This window comes from Schistocerca cancellata, chromosome 4 (assembly GCF_023864275.1).
Source record: "Schistocerca cancellata isolate TAMUIC-IGC-003103 chromosome 4, iqSchCanc2.1, whole genome shotgun sequence".
NCBI classification, from domain to species: Eukaryota; Metazoa; Arthropoda; class Insecta; order Orthoptera; family Acrididae; genus Schistocerca; species Schistocerca cancellata.
In genome coordinates this window covers 4,696,242-4,718,652 of record NC_064629.1, presented here as the reverse complement: position 1 = coordinate 4,718,652, position 22,411 = coordinate 4,696,242, and positions in this window count along the sequence as shown.

The following is a 22,411-nucleotide window of genomic DNA, read 5'->3' as shown; positions in this document are numbered from 1 at the left end:
GATCCATCGTCATTAGGTGGCCCTGAATGTTACAATTCACTATCAGTTATTCGTCAGATTCGAAAATCTTTGAGTCACAGCAGAACGGCCATAAGGTGCCCGAGGCAGCATTGGACCCATGGAGACAAGTCGGCTGGAGGTCGATGTATTGAATCGGGACGATATTTGAGTGATCCATCGTCATTAGGTGGCCCTGTAAGTTACAATTCACTATCAGTTTTTCGTCCGATTCGAAAATCTTTGAGTCACAGCAGAACGGCCATAGGGTGCCCGAGGCAGCAATAGACCCATGGAGACAAGTCTGCTGGAGGACGATGTATTGAATCGGGACGCAATTTGAGTGATCCATCGTCATTAGGTTGCCCTGAACGTTACAATTCACTATCAGTTCTTCGTCCGATTCGAAAACCATTGACCCACAGCAGAACGGCCATAAGGTGCCCGAGGCAGCATTGGACCCATGGAGACAAGTCGGCTGGAGGTCGATGTATTGAATCGGGACGATATTTGAGTGATCCATCGTCATTAGGTGGCCCTGAAAGTTACAATTCACTATCAGTTTTTCGTCCGATTCGAAAATCTTTGAGTCACAGCAGAACGGCTATAGGGTGCCCGAGGCAGCAATAGACCCATGGAGACAAGTCTGCTGGAGGACGATGTATTGAATCGGGACGCAATTTGAGTGATCCCTCGTCATTAGGTGGCCCTGAACGTTACAATTCACTATCAGTTTTTCGTCGCATTCGATGATCTAGACTCACAGCAGAACGGCCATAAGGTGCCCGACTCAGCAATAGACCCATGGAGTCAAGTAGGCGGGAGGACGATGTGTTGAATCGGGACGCAATTTGAGTGATCCATCGTCATTAGGTGGCCCTGAATGTTACAATTCACTATCAGTTTTTCGTCCGATTCGAAATTCTTTGAGTCACAGCAGAACGGCCATAAGCTGCCCGAGGCAGCAATAGAGCCATTGAGTCAAGTCTGCTGAAGGACGATGTATTGAATCGGGACGCAATTTGTGTGGTCCATCCTCATTAGGTGGCCCTGAATGTTACAATACACTATCAGTTTTTCGTCCGATTCGAAAATCTTTGACTCACAGCAGAACGGCCATAAGGTGCCCGAGGCAGCAATAGACCCATGGAGACAAGTCGGCTGGAGGACGATGTATTGAATCGGGACGCAATTTGAGTGATCCATCGTCATTAGGTGGCCCTGAATGTTACAATTCACTATCAGTTATTCGTCAGATTCGAAAATCTTTGACTCACAGCAGAACGGCCATAAGGTGCCCGAGGCAGCAATAGGCCCATGGAGACAAGTCTGCTGGAGGACGATGTATTGAATCGGGACGCAATTTGAGTGATCCATCGTCATTAGGTGGCCCTGAACGTTACAATTCACTATCAGTTTTTCGGCCGATTCGAAAATCTTTGACTCACAGCAGAACGGCCATAAGGTGCCCGAGGCAGCAATAGACCCATGGAGACAAGTCGGCTGGAGGACGATGTATTGAATCGGGACGCAATTTGAGTGATCCATCGTCATTAGGTGGCCCTGAATGTTACAATTCACTATCAGTTTTTCGTCAGATTTGAAAATCTCTGAGTCACAGCAGAACGGCAATAAGGTGCCCGCGGCAGCAATATACCCATGGAGACAAGTCTGCTGGATGAAGATGTATTGAATCGGGACGGAATTTGAGTTATCCATCGTCATTAGGTGGTCCTGAACGTTACAATTCACTATCAGTTCTTCGTCCGATTCGAAAATCTTTGACCCACAGCAGAACGGCCATAAGGTGCCCGAGGCAGAAATAGACCCATGGAGACAAGTCGGCTGGAGGACGATGTATTGAATCGGGACGCAATTTGAGTGATCCATCGTCATTAGGTGGCCCTGAAAGTTACAATTCACTATCAGTTTTTCGTCGCATTCGATAATCTAGACTCACAGCAGAACGGCCATAAGGTGCCCGACTCAGCAATAGACCCATGGAGTCAAGTAGGCGGGAGGACGATGTATTGAATCGGGACGCAATTTGAGTGATCCATCGTCATTAGGTGGCCCTGAATGTTACAATTCACTATCAGTTTTTCGTCCGATTCGAAAATCTTTGAGTCACAGCAGAACGGCCATAAGCTGCCCGAGGCAGCAATAGACCCATGGAGACAAGTCTGCAGGATGACGATGTATTGAATCGCGACGCAATTTGAGTGTTCCATCGTCATTAGGAGGCCCTGAATGTTAGAATTCACTATCAGTTTTTCGTCCGATTCGAAAATCTTTGACTCACAGCACAACGGCCATAAGGTGCCCGAGGCAGCAATAGACCCATGGAGACAAGTCGGCTGGAGGACGATGTATTGAATCGGGACGCAATTTGAGTGATCCATCGTCATTAGGTGGCCCTGAATGTTACAATTCACTATCAGTTTTTCGTCAGATTTGAAAATCTTTGAGTCACAGCAGAACGGCCATAAGGTGCCCGAGGCAGCAATAGACCCATGGAGACAAGTCTGCTGGAGGACGATGTATTGAATCGGGACGCAATTTGAGTTATCCATCGTCATTAGGTGGCCCTGAACGTTACAATTCACTATCAGTTATTCGTCCGATTCGAAAATCTTTGACCCACAGCAGAACGGCCATAAGGTGCCCGAGGCAGCAATAGACCCATGGAGACAAGTCGGCTGGAGGACGATGTATTGAATCGGGACGCAATTTGAGTTATCCATCGTCATTAGGTGGCCCTGAAAGTTACAATTAATTCACTATCAGTTTTTCGTCCGATTCGAAAATCTTTGACTCACAGCAGAACGACCATAAGGTGCCCGAGGCAGCAATAGACCCATGGAGACAAGTCGGCTGGAGGACGATGTATTGAATCGGGACGTAATTTGAGTGATCCATCGTCATTAGGTGGACCTGAATGTTACAATTCACTATCAGTTTTTCGTCCAATTCGAAAATCTTTGACTCACAGCAGAACGGCCATAAGGTGCCCGAGGCAGCAATAGACCCATGGAGACAAGTCTGCTGGAGGACGATGCATTGACTCGGGACGCAATTTGAGTGATCCATCGTCATTAGGTGGCCCTGAACGTTACAATTCACTATCAGTTTTTCGTCGCATTCGATAATCTAGACTCACAGCAGAACGGCTATAAGGTGCCCGACTCAGCAATAGACCCATGGAGTCAAGTAGGCTGGAGGACGAAGTATTGAATCGGGACGCAATTTGAGTGATCCATCGTCATTAGGTGGCCATGTATGTTACAATTCACTATCAGTTTTTCGTCCGATTCGAAAATCTTTGACTCACAGCAGAATGGCCATAAGGTGCCCGAGGCAGCAATAGACCCATGGAGTCAAGTCGGCTGGAGCACGAGGTATTGAATCGGGACGCAATTTGAGTGTTCCATCGTCATTAGGTGGCCCTGAACGTTACAATTCACTATCAGTTTTTCGTCCGATTCGAAAATCTTTGACTCACAGCAGAACGCCCATAAGGTGCCCGAGGCAGCAATAAACCCATGGAGACAAGCCTGTTGGAGGACGATGTATTGAATCGGGACGCAATTTGAGTGATCCATCGCCATTAGGTGGCCCTGAACGTTACAATTGTAGGAGTCAAGTAGGCTGGAGGACGATGTATTGAATCGGGACGCAATTTGAGTGATCCATCGTCATTAGGTGGCCCTGAAAGTTACAATTCACTATCAGTTCTTCGTCCGATTCGAAAATCATTGACCCACAGCATAACGGCCATAAGGTGCCCGAGGCAGCAATAGACCCATGGAGACAAGTCGGCTGGAGGACGATGTATTGAATCGGGACGCAATTTGAGTCTTCCATCGTCATTAGGTGGCCCTGAACGTTACAATTCACTATCAGTTTTTCGTCTGATTCGAAAATCTTTGACTCACAGCAGAACGCCCATAAGGTGCCCGAGGCAGCAATAGACCCATGGAGACAAGCCTGCTGGAGGACGATTTATTGAATCGGGACGCAATTTGAGTGATCCATCGTCATTAGGTGGCCAAGAATGTTACAATTCACTATCTGTTATTCGTCCGATTCGAAAATCTTTGACTTACAGCAGAACGGCCATAAGGTGCCCGAGGCAGCAATAGGCCCATGGAGACAAGTCTGCTGGAGGACGATGTATTGAATCGGGACGCAATTTGAGTTATCCATCGTCATTAGGTGGCCATGAATGTTACAATTCACTATCAGTTTTTGTCAGATTCGAAAATCTTTGACTCACAGCAGAACGGCCATAAGGTGCCCGATGCAGCAATAGACCCATGGAGTCAAGGCTGCTGGAGGACGATGTATTGAATCGGGACGCAATTTGAGTGATCCATCGTCATTAGGTGGCCCTGAACGTACAATTCACTATCAGTTTTTCGTCCGATTCAAAAATCTTTGACTCACAGCAGAACGGCCATAAGGTGCCCGAGGCAGCAATAGACCCATGGAGACAAGTCTGCTGGAGGACGATGTATTGAATCGGGACGCAATTTGAGTGATCCATCGTCATTAGGTTACCCTGAACGTTACAATTCACTTTCAGTTTTTCGTCGCATTCGATATCCTAGACTCACAGCAGAACGGCCATAAGGTGCCCGAGGCAGCAATAGACCCATGGAGTCAAGTCGGCTGGAGAACGATGTATTGAATCGGGACGCAATTTGAGTGATCCATCGTCATTAGGTGGCCCTGAATGTTACAATTCACTATCAGTTTTTCGTCCGATTCGAAAATCTTTGACTCACAGCAGAACGGCCATAAGGTGCCCGAGGCAGCAATAGACCCATGGAGACAAGTCTGCAGGATGACGATGTATTGAATCGCGACGCAATTTGAGTGTTCCATCGTCATTAGGAGGCCCTGAATGTTAGAATTAACTATCAGTTTTTCGTCCCATTCGATAATCTAGACTCACGGGAGAACGACCATAAGGTGCCCGAGGCAGCAATAGACACATGGAGACTAGTCTGCTGGAGCACGAGGTATTGAATCGGGACGCAATTTGAGTGTTCCATCGTCATTAGGTGGCCCTGAACGTTACAATTCACTATCAGTTTTTCGTCCGATTCGAAAATCTTAGACTCACAGCAGAACGTCCATAAGGTGCCCGAGGGAGCAATAGACCCATGGAGACAAGCCTGCTGGAGGACGATGTATTGAATCGGGACGCAATTTGAGTTATCCATCGTCATTAGGTGGCCCTGAAAGTTACAATTAATTCACTATCAGTTTTTCGTCCGATTCGAAAATCTTTGACTCACAGCAGAACGACCATAAGGTGCCCGAGGCAGCAATAGACCCATGGAGACAAGTCGGCTGGAGGACGATGTATTGAATCGGGACGTAATTTGAGTGATCCATCGTCATTAGGTGGCCCTGAATGTTACAATTCACTATCAGTTTTTCGGCCAATTCGAAAATCTTTGACTCACAGCAGAACGGCCATAAGGTGCCCGAGGCAGCAATAGACTCATGGAGACAAGTCTGCTGGAGGACGATGCATTGACTCGGGACGCAATTTGAGTGATCCATCGTCATTAGGTGGCCCTCAACGTTACAATTCACTATCAGTTTTTCGTCGCATTCGATAATCTAGACTCACAGCAGAACGGCCATAAGGTGCCCGACTCAGCAATAGTCCCATGGAGTCAAGTAGGCTGGAGGACGATGTATTGAATCGGGACGCAATTTGAGTGATCCATCGTCATTAGGTGGCCATGTATGTTACAATTCACTATCAGTTTTTCGTCCGATTCGAAAATCTTTGACTCACAGCAGAATGGCCATAAGGTGCCCGAGGCAGCAATAGACCCATGGAGTCAAGTCGGCTGGAGCACGAGGTATTGAATCGGGACGCAATTTGAGTGTTCCATCGTCATTAGGTGGCCCTGAACGTTACAATTCACTATCAGTTTTTCGTCCGATTCGAAAATCTTTGACTCACAGCAGAACGCCCATAAGGTGCCCGAGGCAGCAATAAACCCATGGAGACAAGCCTGCTGGAGGACGATGTATTGAATCGGGACGCAATTTGAGTGATCCATCGCCATTAGGTGGCCCTGAACGTTACAATTGTAGGAGTCAAGTAGGCTGGAGGACGATGTATTGAATCGGGACGCAATTTGAGTGATCCATCGTCATTAGGTGGCCCTGAACGTTACAATTCACTATCAGTTCTTCGTCCGATTCGAAAATCATTGGCCCACAGCATAACGGCCATAAGGTGCCCGAGGCAGCAATAGACCCATGAAGACAAGTCGGCTGGAGGACGATGTATTGAATCGGGACGCAATTTGAGTGTTCCATCGCCATTAGGTGGCCCTGAACGTTACAATTCACTATCAGTTTTTCGTCTGATTCGAAAATCTTTGACTCACAGCAGAACGCCCATAAGGTGCCCGAGGCAGCAATAGACCCATGGAGACAAGCCTGCTGGAGGACGATGTATTGAATCGGGACGCAATTTGAGTGATCCATCGCCATTAGGTGGCCCTGAACGTTACAATTCACTATCAGTTTTTCGTCCGATTCGAAAATCTTTGACTTACAGCAGAACGGCCATAAGGTGCCCGAGGCAGCAATAGACCCATGGAGACAAGTCTGCTGGAGGACGATGTATTGAATCGGGACGCAATTTGAGTGATCCATCGTCATTAGGTGGCCCTGAATGTTACAATTCACTATCAGTTCTTCGTCCGATTCGAAAATCATTGACCCACAGCATAACGGCCATAAGGTGCCCGAGGCAGCAATAGACCCATGGAGACAAGTCGGCTGGAGGACGATGTATTGAATCGGGACGCAATTTGAGTGATCCATCGTCATTAGGTGGCCATGAATGTTACAATTCACTATCTGTTATTCGTCCGATTCGAAAATCTTTGACTTACAGCAGAACGGCCATAAGGTGCCCGAGGCAGCAATAGGCCCATGGAGACAAGTCTGCTGGAGGACGATGTATTGAATCGGGACGCAATTTGAGTTATCCATCGTCATTAGGTGGCCATGAATGTTACAATTCACTATCAGTTTTTGTCAGATTCGAAAATCTTTGACTCACAGCAGAACGGCTATAAGGTGCCCGATGCAGCAATAGACCCATGGAGACAAGGCTGCTGGAGGACGATGTATTGAATCGGGACGCAATTTGAGTGATCCACCGTCATTAGGTGGCCCTGAACGTACAATTCACTATCAGTTTTTCGTCCGATTCAAAAATCTTTGACTCACAGCAGAACGGCCATAAGGTGCCCGAGGCAGCAATAGACCCATGGAGACAAGTCTGCTGGAGGACGATGTATTGAATCGGGACGCAATTTGAGTGATCCATCGTCATTAGGTTACCCTGAACGTTACAATTCACTTTCAGTTTTTCGTCGCATTCGATAATCTAGACCCACAGCAGAACGGCCATAAGGTGCCCGAGGCAGCAATAGACCCATGGAGTCAAGTCGGCTGGAGCACGAGGTATTGAATCGGGACGCAATTTGAGTGTTCCATCGTCATTAGGTGGCCCTGAACGTTACAATTCACTATCAGTTTTTCGTCCGATTCGAAAATCTTTGACTCACAGCAGAACGCCCATAAGGTGCCCGAGGCAGCAATAAACCCATGGAGACAAGCCTGTTGGAGGACGATGTATTGAATCGGGACGCAATTTGAGTGATCCATCGCCATTAGGTGGCCCTGAACGTTACAATTGTAGGAGTCAAGTAGGCTGGAGGACGATGTATTGAATCGGGACGCAATTTGAGTGATCCATCGTCATTAGGTGGCCCTGAAAGTTACAATTCACTATCAGTTCTTCGTCCGATTCGAAAATCATTGACCCACAGCATAACGGCCATAAGGTGCCCGAGGCAGCAATAGACCCATGGAGACAAGTCGGCTGGAGGACGATGTATTGAATCGGGACGCAATTTGAGTCTTCCATCGTCATTAGGTGGCCCTGAACGTTACAATTCACTATCAGTTTTTCGTCTGATTCGAAAATCTTTGACTCACAGCAGAACGCCCATAAGGTGCCCGAGGCAGCAATAGACCCATGGAGACAAGCCTGCTGGAGGACGATTTATTGAATCGGGACGCAATTTGAGTGATCCATCGTCATTAGGTGGCCAAGAATGTTACAATTCACTATCTGTTATTCGTCCGATTCGAAAATCTTTGACTTACAGCAGAACGGCCATAAGGTGCCCGAGGCAGCAATAGGCCCATGGAGACAAGTCTGCTGGAGGACGATGTATTGAATCGGGACGCAATTTGAGTTATCCATCGTCATTAGGTGGCCATGAATGTTACAATTCACTATCAGTTTTTGTCAGATTCGAAAATCTTTGACTCACAGCAGAACGGCCATAAGGTGCCCGATGCAGCAATAGACCCATGGAGTCAAGGCTGCTGGAGGACGATGTATTGAATCGGGACGCAATTTGAGTGATCCATCGTCATTAGGTGGCCCTGAACGTACAATTCACTATCAGTTTTTCGTCCGATTCAAAAATCTTTGACTCACAGCAGAACGGCCATAAGGTGCCCGAGGCAGCAATAGACCCATGGAGACAAGTCTGCTGGAGGACGATGTATTGAATCGGGACGCAATTTGAGTGATCCATCGTCATTAGGTTACCCTGAACGTTACAATTCACTTTCAGTTTTTCGTCGCATTCGATAATCTAGACTCACAGCAGAACGGCCATAAGGTGCCCGAGGCAGCAATAGACCCATGGAGTCAAGTCGGCTGGAGAACGATGTATTGAATCGGGACGCAATTTGAGTGATCCATCGTCATTAGGTGGCCCTGAATGTTACAATTCACTATCAGTTTTTCGTCCGATTCGAAAATCTTTGACTCACAGCAGAACGGCCATAAGGTGCCCGAGGCAGCAATAGACCCATGGAGACAAGTCTGCAGGATGACGATGTATTGAATCGCGACGCAATTTGAGTGTTCCATCGTCATTAGGAGGCCCTGAATGTTAGAATTAACTATCAGTTTTTCGTCCCATTCGATAATCTAGACTCACGGGAGAACGACCATAAGGTGCCCGAGGCAGCAATAGACACATGGAGACTAGTCTGCTGGAGCACGAGGTATTGAATCGGGACGCAATTTGAGTGTTCCATCGTCATTAGGTGGCCCTGAACGTTACAATTCACTATCAGTTTTTCGTCCGATTCGAAAATCTTAGACTCACAGCAGAACGTCCATAAGGTGCCCGAGGGAGCAATAGACCCATGGAGACAAGCCTGCTGGAGGACGATGTATTGAATCGGGACGCAATTTGAGTTATCCATCGTCATTAGGTGGCCCTGAAAGTTACAATTAATTCACTATCAGTTTTTCGTCCGATTCGAAAATCTTTGACTCACAGCAGAACGACCATAAGGTGCCCGAGGCAGCAATAGACCCATGGAGACAAGTCGGCTGGAGGACGATGTATTGAATCGGGACGTAATTTGAGTGATCCATCGTCATTAGGTGGCCCTGAATGTTACAATTCACTATCAGTTTTTCGGCCAATTCGAAAATCTTTGACTCACAGCAGAACGGCCATAAGGTGCCCGAGGCAGCAATAGACTCATGGAGACAAGTCTGCTGGAGGACGATGCATTGACTCGGGACGCAATTTGAGTGATCCATCGTCATTAGGTGGCCCTCAACGTTACAATTCACTATCAGTTTTTCGTCGCATTCGATAATCTAGACTCACAGCAGAACGGCCATAAGGTGCCCGACTCAGCAATAGTCCCATGGAGTCAAGTAGGCTGGAGGACGATGTATTGAATCGGGACGCAATTTGAGTGATCCATCGTCATTAGGTGGCCATGTATGTTACAATTCACTATCAGTTTTTCGTCCGATTCGAAAATCTTTGACTCACAGCAGAATGGCCATAAGGTGCCCGAGGCAGCAATAGACCCATGGAGTCAAGTCGGCTGGAGCACGAGGTATTGAATCGGGACGCAATTTGAGTGTTCCATCGTCATTAGGTGGCCCTGAACGTTACAATTCACTATCAGTTTTTCGTCCGATTCGAAAATCTTTGACTCACAGCAGAACGCCCATAAGGTGCCCGAGGCAGCAATAAACCCATGGAGACAAGCCTGCTGGAGGACGATGTATTGAATCGGGACGCAATTTGAGTGATCCATCGCCATTAGGTGGCCCTGAACGTTACAATTGTAGGAGTCAAGTAGGCTGGAGGACGATGTATTGAATCGGGACGCAATTTGAGTGATCCATCGTCATTAGGTGGCCCTGAACGTTACAATTCACTATCAGTTCTTCGTCCGATTCGAAAATCATTGGCCCACAGCATAACGGCCATAAGGTGCCCGAGGCAGCAATAGACCCATGAAGACAAGTCGGCTGGAGGACGATGTATTGAATCGGGACGCAATTTGAGTGTTCCATCGCCATTAGGTGGCCCTGAACGTTACAATTCACTATCAGTTTTTCGTCTGATTCGAAAATCTTTGACTCACAGCAGAACGCCCATAAGGTGCCCGAGGCAGCAATAGACCCATGGAGACAAGCCTGCTGGAGGACGATGTATTGAATCGGGACGCAATTTGAGTGATCCATCGCCATTAGGTGGCCCTGAACGTTACAATTCACTATCAGTTTTTCGTCCGATTCGAAAATCTTTGACTTACAGCAGAACGGCCATAAGGTGCCCGAGGCAGCAATAGACCCATGGAGACAAGTCTGCTGGAGGACGATGTATTGAATCGGGACGCAATTTGAGTGATCCATCGTCATTAGGTGGCCCTGAATGTTACAATTCACTATCAGTTCTTCGTCCGATTCGAAAATCATTGACCCACAGCATAACGGCCATAAGGTGCCCGAGGCAGCAATAGACCCATGGAGACAAGTCGGCTGGAGGACGATGTATTGAATCGGGACGCAATTTGAGTGATCCATCGTCATTAGGTGGCCATGAATGTTACAATTCACTATCTGTTATTCGTCCGATTCGAAAATCTTTGACTTACAGCAGAACGGCCATAAGGTGCCCGAGGCAGCAATAGGCCCATGGAGACAAGTCTGCTGGAGGACGATGTATTGAATCGGGACGCAATTTGAGTTATCCATCGTCATTAGGTGGCCATGAATGTTACAATTCACTATCAGTTTTTGTCAGATTCGAAAATCTTTGACTCACAGCAGAACGGCTATAAGGTGCCCGATGCAGCAATAGACCCATGGAGACAAGGCTGCTGGAGGACGATGTATTGAATCGGGACGCAATTTGAGTGATCCACCGTCATTAGGTGGCCCTGAACGTACAATTCACTATCAGTTTTTCGTCCGATTCAAAAATCTTTGACTCACAGCAGAACGGCCATAAGGTGCCCGAGGCAGCAATAGACCCATGGAGACAAGTCTGCTGGAGGACGATGTATTGAATCGGGACGCAATTTGAGTGATCCATCGTCATTAGGTTACCCTGAACGTTACAATTCACTTTCAGTTTTTCGTCGCATTCGATAATCTAGACCCACAGCAGAACGGCCATAAGGTGCCCGAGGCAGCAATAGACCCATGGAGTCAAGTCGGCTGGAGAACGATGTATTGAATCGGGACGCAATTTGAGTGATCCATCGTCATTAGGTGGCCCTGAATGTTACAATTCACTATCAGTTTTTCGTCCGATTCGAAAATCTTTGACTCACAGCAGAACGGCCATAAGGTGCCCGAGGCAGCAATAGACCCATGGAGACAAGTCTGCAGGATGACGATGTATTGAATCGCGACGCAATTTGAGTGTTCCATCGTCATTAGGAGGCCCTGAATGTTAGAATTAACTATCAGTTTTTCGTCCCATTCGATAATCTAGACTCACAGCAGAACGACCATAAGGTGCCCGAGGCAGCAATAGACACATGGAGACTAGTCTGCTGGAGCACGAGGTATTGAATCGGGACGCAATTTGAGTGTTCCATCGTCATTAGGTGGCCCTGAACGTTACAATTCACTATCAGTTTTTCGTCCGATTCGAAAATCTTAGACTCACAGCAGAACGTCCATAAGGTGCCCGAGGGAGCAATAGACCCATGGAGACAAGCCTGCTGGAGGACGATGTATTGAATCGGGACGCAATTTGAGTGATCCATCGTCATTAGGTGGCCCTGAACGTTACAATTCACTATCAGTTTTTCGTCCGATTCGGAAATCTTTGACTCACAGCAGAACGGACATAAGGTGCCCGAGGCAGCAATAGACCCATGGAGACAAGTCTGCTTGAGGACGATGTATTGAATCGGGACGCAATTTGAGTGATCCATCGTCATTAGGTGGCCCTGAAGGTTACAATTCACTATCAGTTCTTCGTCCGATTCGAAAATCACTGACCCACAGCAGAACGGCCACAAGGTGCCTGAGGCAGCAATAGACCCATGGAGACAAGTCGGCTGGAGGACGATGTATTGAATCGGGACGCAATTTGAGTGATCCATCGTCATTAGGTGGCCATGAATGTTACAATTCACTATCTGTTATTCGTCCGATTCGAAAATCTTTGACTCACAGCAGAACGGCCATAAGGTGCCCGAGGCAGCAATAGGCCCATGGAGACAAGTCTGCTGGAGGACGATGATTTGAATCGGGACGCAATTTGAGTGATCCATCGTCATTAGGTGGACCTGAACGTTACAATTCACTATCAGTTTTTCGTCCGATTCGAAAATCTTTGACTCACAGCAGAACGGCCATAAGGTGCCCGAGGCAGTAATAGACCCATGGAGACAAGTCGGCTGGAGGACGATGTATTGAATCGGGACGCAATTTGAGTGATCCATCGTCATTAGGTGGCCCTGAATGTTACAATTCACTATCAGTTTTTCGTCAGATTTGAAAATCTTTGAGTCACAGCAGAACGGCCATAAGGTGCCCGAGGCAGCAATAGACCCATGGAGACAAGTCTGCTGGAGGTCTATGTATTGAATCGGGACGCAATTTGAGTTATCCATCGTCATTAAGTGGCCCTGAACGTTACAATTCACTATCAGTTTTTCGTCCGATTCGAAAATCTTTGACTCACAGCAGAACGGCCATAAGGTGCCCGAGGCAGCAATAGACCCATGGAGACAAGTCTGCTGGAGGACGATGTATTGAATCGGGACGCAATTTGAGTGATCCATCGTCATTAGGTGACCCTGAACGTTACAATTCACTATCAGTTTTTCGTCGCATTCGATAATCTAGACTCACAGCAGAACGGCCATATGGTGCCTGATGGAGGACGATGTATTGAATCGGGGACGCAATTTGAGTGATCCATCGTCATTAGGTGGCCCTGAACGTTACAATTCACTATCAGTTCTTCGTCCGATTCGAAAATCATTGACCCACAGCAGAACGGCCATAAGGTGCCCGAGGCAGCAATAGACCCATGGAGACAAGTCGGCTGGCGGACGATGTATTGAATCGGGACGCAATTTGAGTGATCCATCGTCATTAGGTGGCCATGAATGTTACAATTCACTATCTGTTATTCGTCCGATTCGAAATTCTTTGACTCACAGCAGAACGGCCATAAGGTGCCCGAGGCAGCAATAGGCCCATGGAGACAAGTCTGCTGGAGGACGATGTATTGAATCGGGATGCAATTTGAGTGATCCATCGTCATTAGGTGGCCCTGAACGTTACAATTCACTATCAGTTTTTCGTCCGATTCGAAAATCTTTGACTCACAGCAGAACGGCCATAAAGTGCTCGAGGCAGCAATAGACCCATGGAGACAAGTCGGCTGGAGGACGATGTATTGAATCGGGACGCAATTTGAGTGATCCATCGTCATTAGGTGACCCTGAACGTTACAATTCACTATCAGTTTTTCGTCGCATTCGATAATCTAGACTCACAGCAGAAGGGCCATAAGGTGCCATAGGCAGCAATAGACCCATGGAGTCAAGTCGGCTGGAGAACGATGTATTGAATCGGGACGCTATTTGGGTGATCCATCGTCATTAGGTGGCCCTGAACGTTACAATTCACTATCAGTTTTTCGTCCGATTCGAAAATCTGTGAGTCACAGCAGAACGGCCATAAGGTGCCCGAGGCAGCAATAGACCCATTGAGACAAGTCTGCAGGATGACGATGTATTGAATCGCGACGCAATTTGAGTGTTCCATCGTCATTAGGAGGCCCTGAATGTTAGAATTAACTATCAATTTTTCTTCCCATTCGATAATCTAGACTCACGGGAGAACGACCATAAGGTGCCCGAGGCAGCAATAGACCCATGGAGACAAGTCGGCTGGAGGACGATGTATTGAATCGGGACGCAATTTGAGTGATCCATCGTCATTAGGTGGCCATGAATGTTACAGTTCACTATCTGTTATTCGTCCGATTCGAAAATCTTTGACTTACAGCAGAACGGCCATAAGGTGCCCGAGGCAGCAATAGGCCCATGGAGACAAGTCTGCTGGAGGACGATGTATTGAATCGGGACGCAATTTGAGTGATCCATCGTCATTAGGTGGCCCTGAACGTACAATTCACTATCAGTTTTTCGTCCGATTCAAAAATCTTTGACTCACAGCAGAACGGCCATAAGGTGCCCGAGGCAGCAATAGACCCATGGAGACAAGTCTGCTGGAGGACGATGTATTGAATCGGGAAGCAATTTGAGTGATCCATCGTCATTAGGTGGCCCTGAATGTTACAATTCACTATCAGTTTTTCGTCCGATTCGAAAATCTGTGAGTCACAGCAGAACGGCCATAAGGTGCCCGAGGCAGCAATAGACCCATGGAGACAAGTCTGCAGGATGACGATGTATTGAATCGCGACGCAATTTGAGTGTTCCATCGTCATTAGGAGGCCCTGAATGTTAGAATTAACTATCAATTTTTCTTCCCATTCGATAATCTAGACTCACGGGAGAACGACCATAAGGTGCCCGAGGCAGCAATAGACCCATGGAGACAAGTCGGCTGGAGGACGATGTTTTGAATCGGGACGCAATTTGAGTGATCCATCGTCATTAGGTGGCCCTGAACGTTACAATTCACTATCAGTTTTTCGTCCGATTCAAAAATCTTTGACTCACAGCAGAACGGCCATAATGTGCCCGAAGCAGCAATAGACACATGGAGACTAGTCTGCTGGAGCACGAGGTATTGAATCGGGACGCAATTTGAGTGTTCCATCGTCATTAGGTGGCCCTGAACGTTACAATTCACTATCAGTTTTTCGTCCGATTCGAAAATCTTTGACTCGCAGCAGAACGCCCAAAAGGTGCCCCAGGCAGCAAAAGACGCATGGAGACAAGCCTGCTGGAGGACATTGTATTGAATCGGGACGCAATTTGAGTGATCCATCGTCATTAGGTGGCCCTGAACGTTACAATTCACTATCAGTTTTTCGTCCGATTCGAAAATCTTTGACTCACAGCAGAACGGACATAAGGTGCCCGAGGCAGCAATAGACCCATGGAGACAAGTCTGCTTGAGGACGATGTATTGAATCGGGACGCAATTTGAGTGATCCATCGTCATTAGGTGGCCCTGAAGGTTACAATTCACTATCAGTTCTTCGTCCGATTCGAAAATCATTGACCCACAGCAGAACGGCCATAAGGTGCCCGAGGCAGCAATAGACCCATGGAGACAAGTCGGATGGAGGACGATGTATTGAATCGGGACGCAATTTGAGTGATCCATCGTCATTAGGTGGCCCTGAACGTTACAATTCACTATCAGTTCTTCGTCCGATTCGATAATCATTGACCCACAGCATAACGGCCATAAGGTGCCCGAGGCAGCAATAGACCCATGGAGACAAGTCGGCTGGAGGACGATGTATTGAATCGGGACGCAATTTGAGTGATCCATCGTCATTAGGTGGCCATGAATGTTACAATTCACTATCTGTTATTCGTCCGATTCGAAAATCTTTGACTCACAGCAGAACGGCCATAAGGTGCCCGAGGCAGCAATAGACCCATGGAGACAAGTCTGCTGGAGGACGATGTATTGAATCGGGACGCAATTTGAGTGATCCATCGTCATTAGGTGGCCCTGAACGTACAATTCACTATCAGTTTTTCGTCCGATTCAAAAATCTTTGACTCACAGCAGAACGGCCATAAGGTGCCCGAGGCAGCAATAGACCCATGGAGACAAGTCTGCTGGAGGACGATGTATTGTATCGGGACGCAATTTGAGTGATCCATCGTCATTAGGTTACCCTGAACGTTACAATTCACTTTCAGTTTTTCGTCGCATTCGATAATCTAGACTCACAGCAGAACGGCCATAAGGTGCCCGAGGCAGCAATAGACCCATGGAGTCAAGTCGGCTGGAGAACGATGTATTGAATCGGGACGCAATTTGAGTGATCCATCGTCATTAGGTGGCCCTGAATGTTACAATTCACTATCAGATTTCGTCCGATTCGAAAATCTTTGACTCACAGCAGAACGGCCATAAGGTGCCCGAGGCAGCAATAGACCCATGGAGACAAGTCTGCAGGATGACAATGTATTGAATCGCGACGCAATTTGAGTGTTCCATCGTCATTAGGAGGCCCTGAATGTTAGAATTAACTATCAGTTTTTCGTCCCATTCGATAATCTAGACTCACGGGAGAACGACCATAAGGTGCCCGAGGCAGCAATAGACCCATGGAGACAAGTCGGCTGGAGGACGATGTATTGAATCGGGACGCAATTTGAGTGATCCATCGTCATTAGGTGGCCCTGAACGTTACAATTCACTATCAGTTTTTCGTCCGATTCAAAAATCTTTGACTCACAGCAGAACGGCCATAATGTGCCCGAGGCAGCAATACACACATGGAGACTAGTCTGCTGGAGCGCGAGGTATTGAATCGGGACGCAATTTGAGTGTTCCATCGTCATTAGGTGGCCCTGAACGTTACAATTCACTATCAGTTTTTCGTCCGATTCGAAAATCTTTGACTCACAGCAGAACGGCCATAAGGTGCCCGAGGCAGCAATAGACCCATGGAGACAAGCCTGCTGGAGGACGATGTATTGAATCGGGACGCAATTTGACTGATCCATCGTCTTTAGGTGGCCCTGAACGTTACAATTCACTATCAGTTTTTCGTCCGATTCGAAAATCTTTGACTCACAGCAGAACGGACATAAGGTGCCCGAGGCAGCAATAGACCCATGGAGACAAGTCTGCTTGAGGACGATGTATTGAATCGGGACGCAATTTGAGTGATCCATCGTCATTAGGTGGCCCTGAAGGTTACAATTCACTATCAGTTCTTCGTCCGATTCGAAAATCATTGACCCACAGCAGAACGGCCATAAGTTGCCCGAGGCAGCAATAGACCCATGGAGACAAGTCGGCTGGAGGACGATGTATTGAATCGGGACGCAATTTGAGTGATCCATCGTCATTAGGTGGCCATGAATGTTACAATTCACTATCTGTTATTCGTCCGATTCGAAAATCTTTGACTCACAGCAGAACGGCCATAAGATGCCCGAGGCAGCAATAGGCCCATGGAGACAAGTCTGCTGGAGGACGATGTATTGAATCGGGATGCAATTTGAGTGATCCATCGTCATTAGGTGGCCCTGAACGTTACAATTCACTATCAGTTTTTCGTCCGATTCGAAAATCTTTGACTCACAGCAGAACGCCCATAAGGTGTCCGAGGCAGCAATAGACCCATGGAGACAAGTCTGCTGGATGACGATGTATTGAATCGGGACGCAATTTGTGTGGTCCATCCTCATTAGGTGGCCCTGAATGTTACAATTCACTATCAGTTTTTCATCCAATTCGAAAATCTTTGACTCACAGCAGAACGGCCATAATGTGCCCGAGGCAGCAATAGACCCATAGAGACAAGCCTGCTGGAGGACGATGTATTGAATCGGGACGCAATTTGAGTGATCCATCGTCAATAGGTGGACCTGAACGTTACAATTCACTATCAGTTTTTCGTCCGATTCGAAAATCTTTGACTAACAGCAGAACGCCCATAAGGTGCCCGAGGCAGCAATAGACCCATGGATACAAGCCTGCTTGAGGACGATGTATTGAATCGGGATGCAATTTGAGTGATCCATCGTCATTAGGTGGCCCTGAACGTTACAATTCACTATCAGTTTTTCGTCAGATTTGAAAATCTTTGAGTCACAGCAGAACGGCCATAAGGTGCCCGAGGCAGCAATAGACCCATGGAGACAAGTCTGCTGGAGGACTAAGTATTGAATCGGGACGCAATTTGAGTTATCCATCGTCATTAAGTGGCCCTGAACGTTACAATTCACTATCAGTTTTTCGTCCGATTCGAAAATCTTTGACTCACAGCAGAACGGCCGTAAGGTGCCCGACGCAGCAATAGACCCATGGAGACAAGTCTGCTGGAGGACGATGTATTGAATCGGGACGCAATTTGAGTGATCCATCGTCATTAGGTGACCCTGAACGTTACAATTCACTATCAGTTTTTCGTCGCATTCGATAATCTAGACTCACAGCAGAACGGCCATAAGGTGCCTGCTGGAGGACGATGTATTGAATCGGGACGCAATTTGAGTGATCCATCGTCATTAGGTGGCCCTGAACGTTACAATTCACTTTCAGTTCTTCGTCCGATTCGAAAATCATTGACCCACAGCAGAACGGTCATAAGGTGCCCGAAACAGCAATAGACCCATGGAGACAAGTCCGCTGGAGGACGATGTATTGAATCGGGACGCAATTTGAGTGATCCATCGTCATTAGGTGGCCATGAATGTTACAATTCACTATCTGTTATTCGTCCGATTCGAAAATCTTTGACTCACAGCAGAACGGCCATAAGGTGCCCCAGGCAGCAATAGGCCCATGGAGACAAGTCTGCTGGAGGACGATGTATTGAATCGGGATGCAATTTGAGTGTTCCATCGTCATTAGGTGGCCCTGAACGTTACAATTCACTATCAGTTTTTCGTCCGATTCGAAAATCTTTGACTCACAGCAGAACGGCCATAAGCTGCCCGAGGCAGCAATAGACCCATGAAGACAAGTCGGCTGGAGGACGATGTATTGAATCGGGACGCAATTTGAGTTATGCATCGTCATTAGGTGGCCCTGAAAGTTACAATTAATTCACTATCAGTTTTTCGTCCGGTTCGAAAATCTTTGACTCACAGCAGAACGGCCATAAGGTGCCCGAGGCAGCAATAGACCCATGGAGACAAGTCTGCTGGAGGACGATGTATTGAATCGGGACGCAATTTGAGTGATCCATCGTCATTAGGTGACCCTGAACGTTACAATTCACTATCAGTTTTTCGTCGCATTCGATAATCTAGACTCACAGCAGAAGGGCCATAAGGTGCCCGAGGCAGCAATAGACCCATGGAGTCAAGTCGGCTGGAGAACGATGTATTGAATCGGGACGCAATTTGAGTGATCCATCGTCATTAGGTGGCCCTGAATGTTACAATTCACTATCAGTTTTTCGTCCGATTCGAAAATCTGTGAGTCACAGCAGAACGGCCATAAGGTGCCCGAGGCAGCAATAGACCCATGGAGACAAGTCTGCAGGTTGACGATGTATTGAATCGCGACGCAATTTGAGTGTTCCATCGTCATTAGGAGGCCCTGAATGTTAGAAATAACTATCAATTTTTCTTCCCATTCGATAAACTAGACTCACGGGAGAACGACCATAAGGTGCCCGAGGCAGCAATAGACCCATGGAGACAAGTCGGCTGGAGGACGATGTATTGAATCGGGACGCAATTTGAGTGATCCATCGTCATTAGGTGGCCCTGAACGTTACAATTCACTATCAGTTTTTCGTCCGATTCAAAAATCTTTGACTCACAGCAGAACGGCCATAATGTGCCCGAGGCAGCAATAGACCCATGGAGACTAGTCTGCTGGAGCACGAGGTATTGAATCGGGACGCAATTTGTGTGGTCCATCCTCATTAGGTGGCCCTGAATGTTACAATTCACTATCAGTTTTTCATCCGATTCGAAAATCTTTGACTCACAGCAGAACGGCCATAAGGTGCCCGAGGCAGCAATAGACCCATAGAGACAAGCCTGCTGGAGGACGATGTATTGAATCGGGACGCAATTTGAGTGATCCATTGTCATTAGGTGGACCTGAACGTTACAATTCACTATCAGTTTTTCGTCCGATTCGAAAATCTTTGACTCACAGCAGAACGGCCATAAGGTGCCCGAGGCAGCAATAGACCCATGGAGACAAGTCGGCTGGAGGACGATGTATTGAATCGGGACGCAATTTGAGTGATCCATCGTCATTAGGTGGCCCTGAATGTTACAATTCACTATCAGTTTTTCGTCAGATTTGAAAATCTTTGAGTCACAGCAGAACGGCCATAAGGTGCCCGAGGCAGCAATAGACCCATGGAGACAAGTCTGCTGGAGGACTATGTATTGAATCGGGACGCAATTTGAGTTATCCATCGTCATTAAGTGGCCCTGAACGTTACAATTCACTATCAGTTTTTCGTCCGATTCGAAAATCTTTGACTCACAGCAGAACGGCCATAAGGTGCCCGAGGCAGCAATAGACCCATGGAGACAAGTCTGCTGGAGGACGATGTATTGAATCGGGACGCAATTTGAGTGATCCATCGTCATTAGGTGACCCTGAACGTTACAATTCTCTATCAGTTTTTCGTCGCATTCGATAATCTAGACTCACAGCAGAACGGCCATAAGGTGCCTGCTGGAGGACGATGTATTGAATCGGGACGCAATTTGAGTGATCCATCGTCATTAGGTGGCCCTGAACGTTACAATTCACTATCAGTTCTTCGTCCGATTCGAAAATCATTGACCCACAGCAGAACGGCCTTAAGGTGCCCGAGGCAGCAATAGACCCATGGAGACAAGTCGGCTGGAGGACGATGTATTGAATCGGGACGCAATTTGAGTGATCCATCGTCATTAGGTGGCCATGAATGTTACAATTCACTATCTGTTATTCGTCCGATTCGAAAATCTTTGACTCACAGCAGAACGGCCATAAGATGCCCGAGGCAGCAATAGGCCCATGGAGACAAGTCTGCTGGAGGACGATGTATTGAATCGGGATGCAATTTGAGTGATCCATCGTCATTAGGTGGCCCTGAACGTTACAATTCACTATCAGTTTTTCGTCCGATTCGAAAATCTTTGACTCACAGCAGAACGGCCATAAGGTGCCCGAGGCAGCAATAGACCCATGGAGTCAAGTCGGCTGGATGACGATGTATTGAATCGCGACGCAATTTGAGTTTTCCATCGTCATTAGGAGGCCCTGAATGTTAGAATTAACTATCAGTTTTTCGTCCCATTCGATAATCTAGACTCACGGGAGAACGACCATAAGGTGCCCGAGGCAGCAATAGACCCATGGAGACAAGTCTGCAGGATGACGATGTATTGAATTGGGACGCAATTTGTGTGGTCCATCCTCATTAGGTGGCCCTGAATGTTACAATTCACTATCAGTTTTTCATCCGATTCGAAAATCTTTGACTCACAGCAGAACGGCCATAAGGTGCCCGAGGCAGCAATAGACCCATAGAGACAAGCCTGCTGGAGGACGATGTATTGAATCGGGACGCAATTTGAGTGATCCATCGTCATTAGGTGGACCTGAACGTTACAATTCACTATCAGTTTTTCGTCCGATTCGAAAATCTTTGACTCACAGCAGAACGCCCATAAGGTGCCCGAGGCAGCAATAGACCCATGGAGACAAGCCTGCTGGAGGACGATGTATTGAATCGGGACGCAATTTGAGTGATCCATCGTCATTAGGTGGCCCTGAACGTTACAATTCACTATCAGTTTTTCGTCAGATTTGAAAATCTTTGAGTCACAGCAGAACGGCCATAAGGTGCCCGAGGTAGCAATAGACCCATGGAGACAAGTCTGCTGGAGGACTATGTATTGAATCGGGACGCAATTTGAGTTGTCCATCGTCATTAAGTGGCCCTGAACGTTACAATTCACTATTAGTTTTTCGTCCGATTCGAAAATCTTTGGCTCACAGCAGAACGGCCATAAGGTGCCCGAGGCAGCAATAGACCCATGGAGACAAGTCTGCTGGAGGACGATGTATTGAATCGGGACGCAATTTGAGTGATCCATCGTCATTAGGTGACCCTGAACGTTACAATTCACTATCAGTTTTTCGTCGCATTCGATAATCTAGACTCACAGCAGAACGGCCATAAGGTGCCTGCTGGAGGACGATGTATTGAATCGGGACGCAATTTGAGTGATCCATCGTCATTAGGTGGCCCTGAACGTTACAATACACTATCAGTTCTTCGTCCGATTCGAAAATCATTGACCCACATCAGAACGGCCATAAGGTGCCCGATTCAGCAATAGACCCATGGAGACAAGT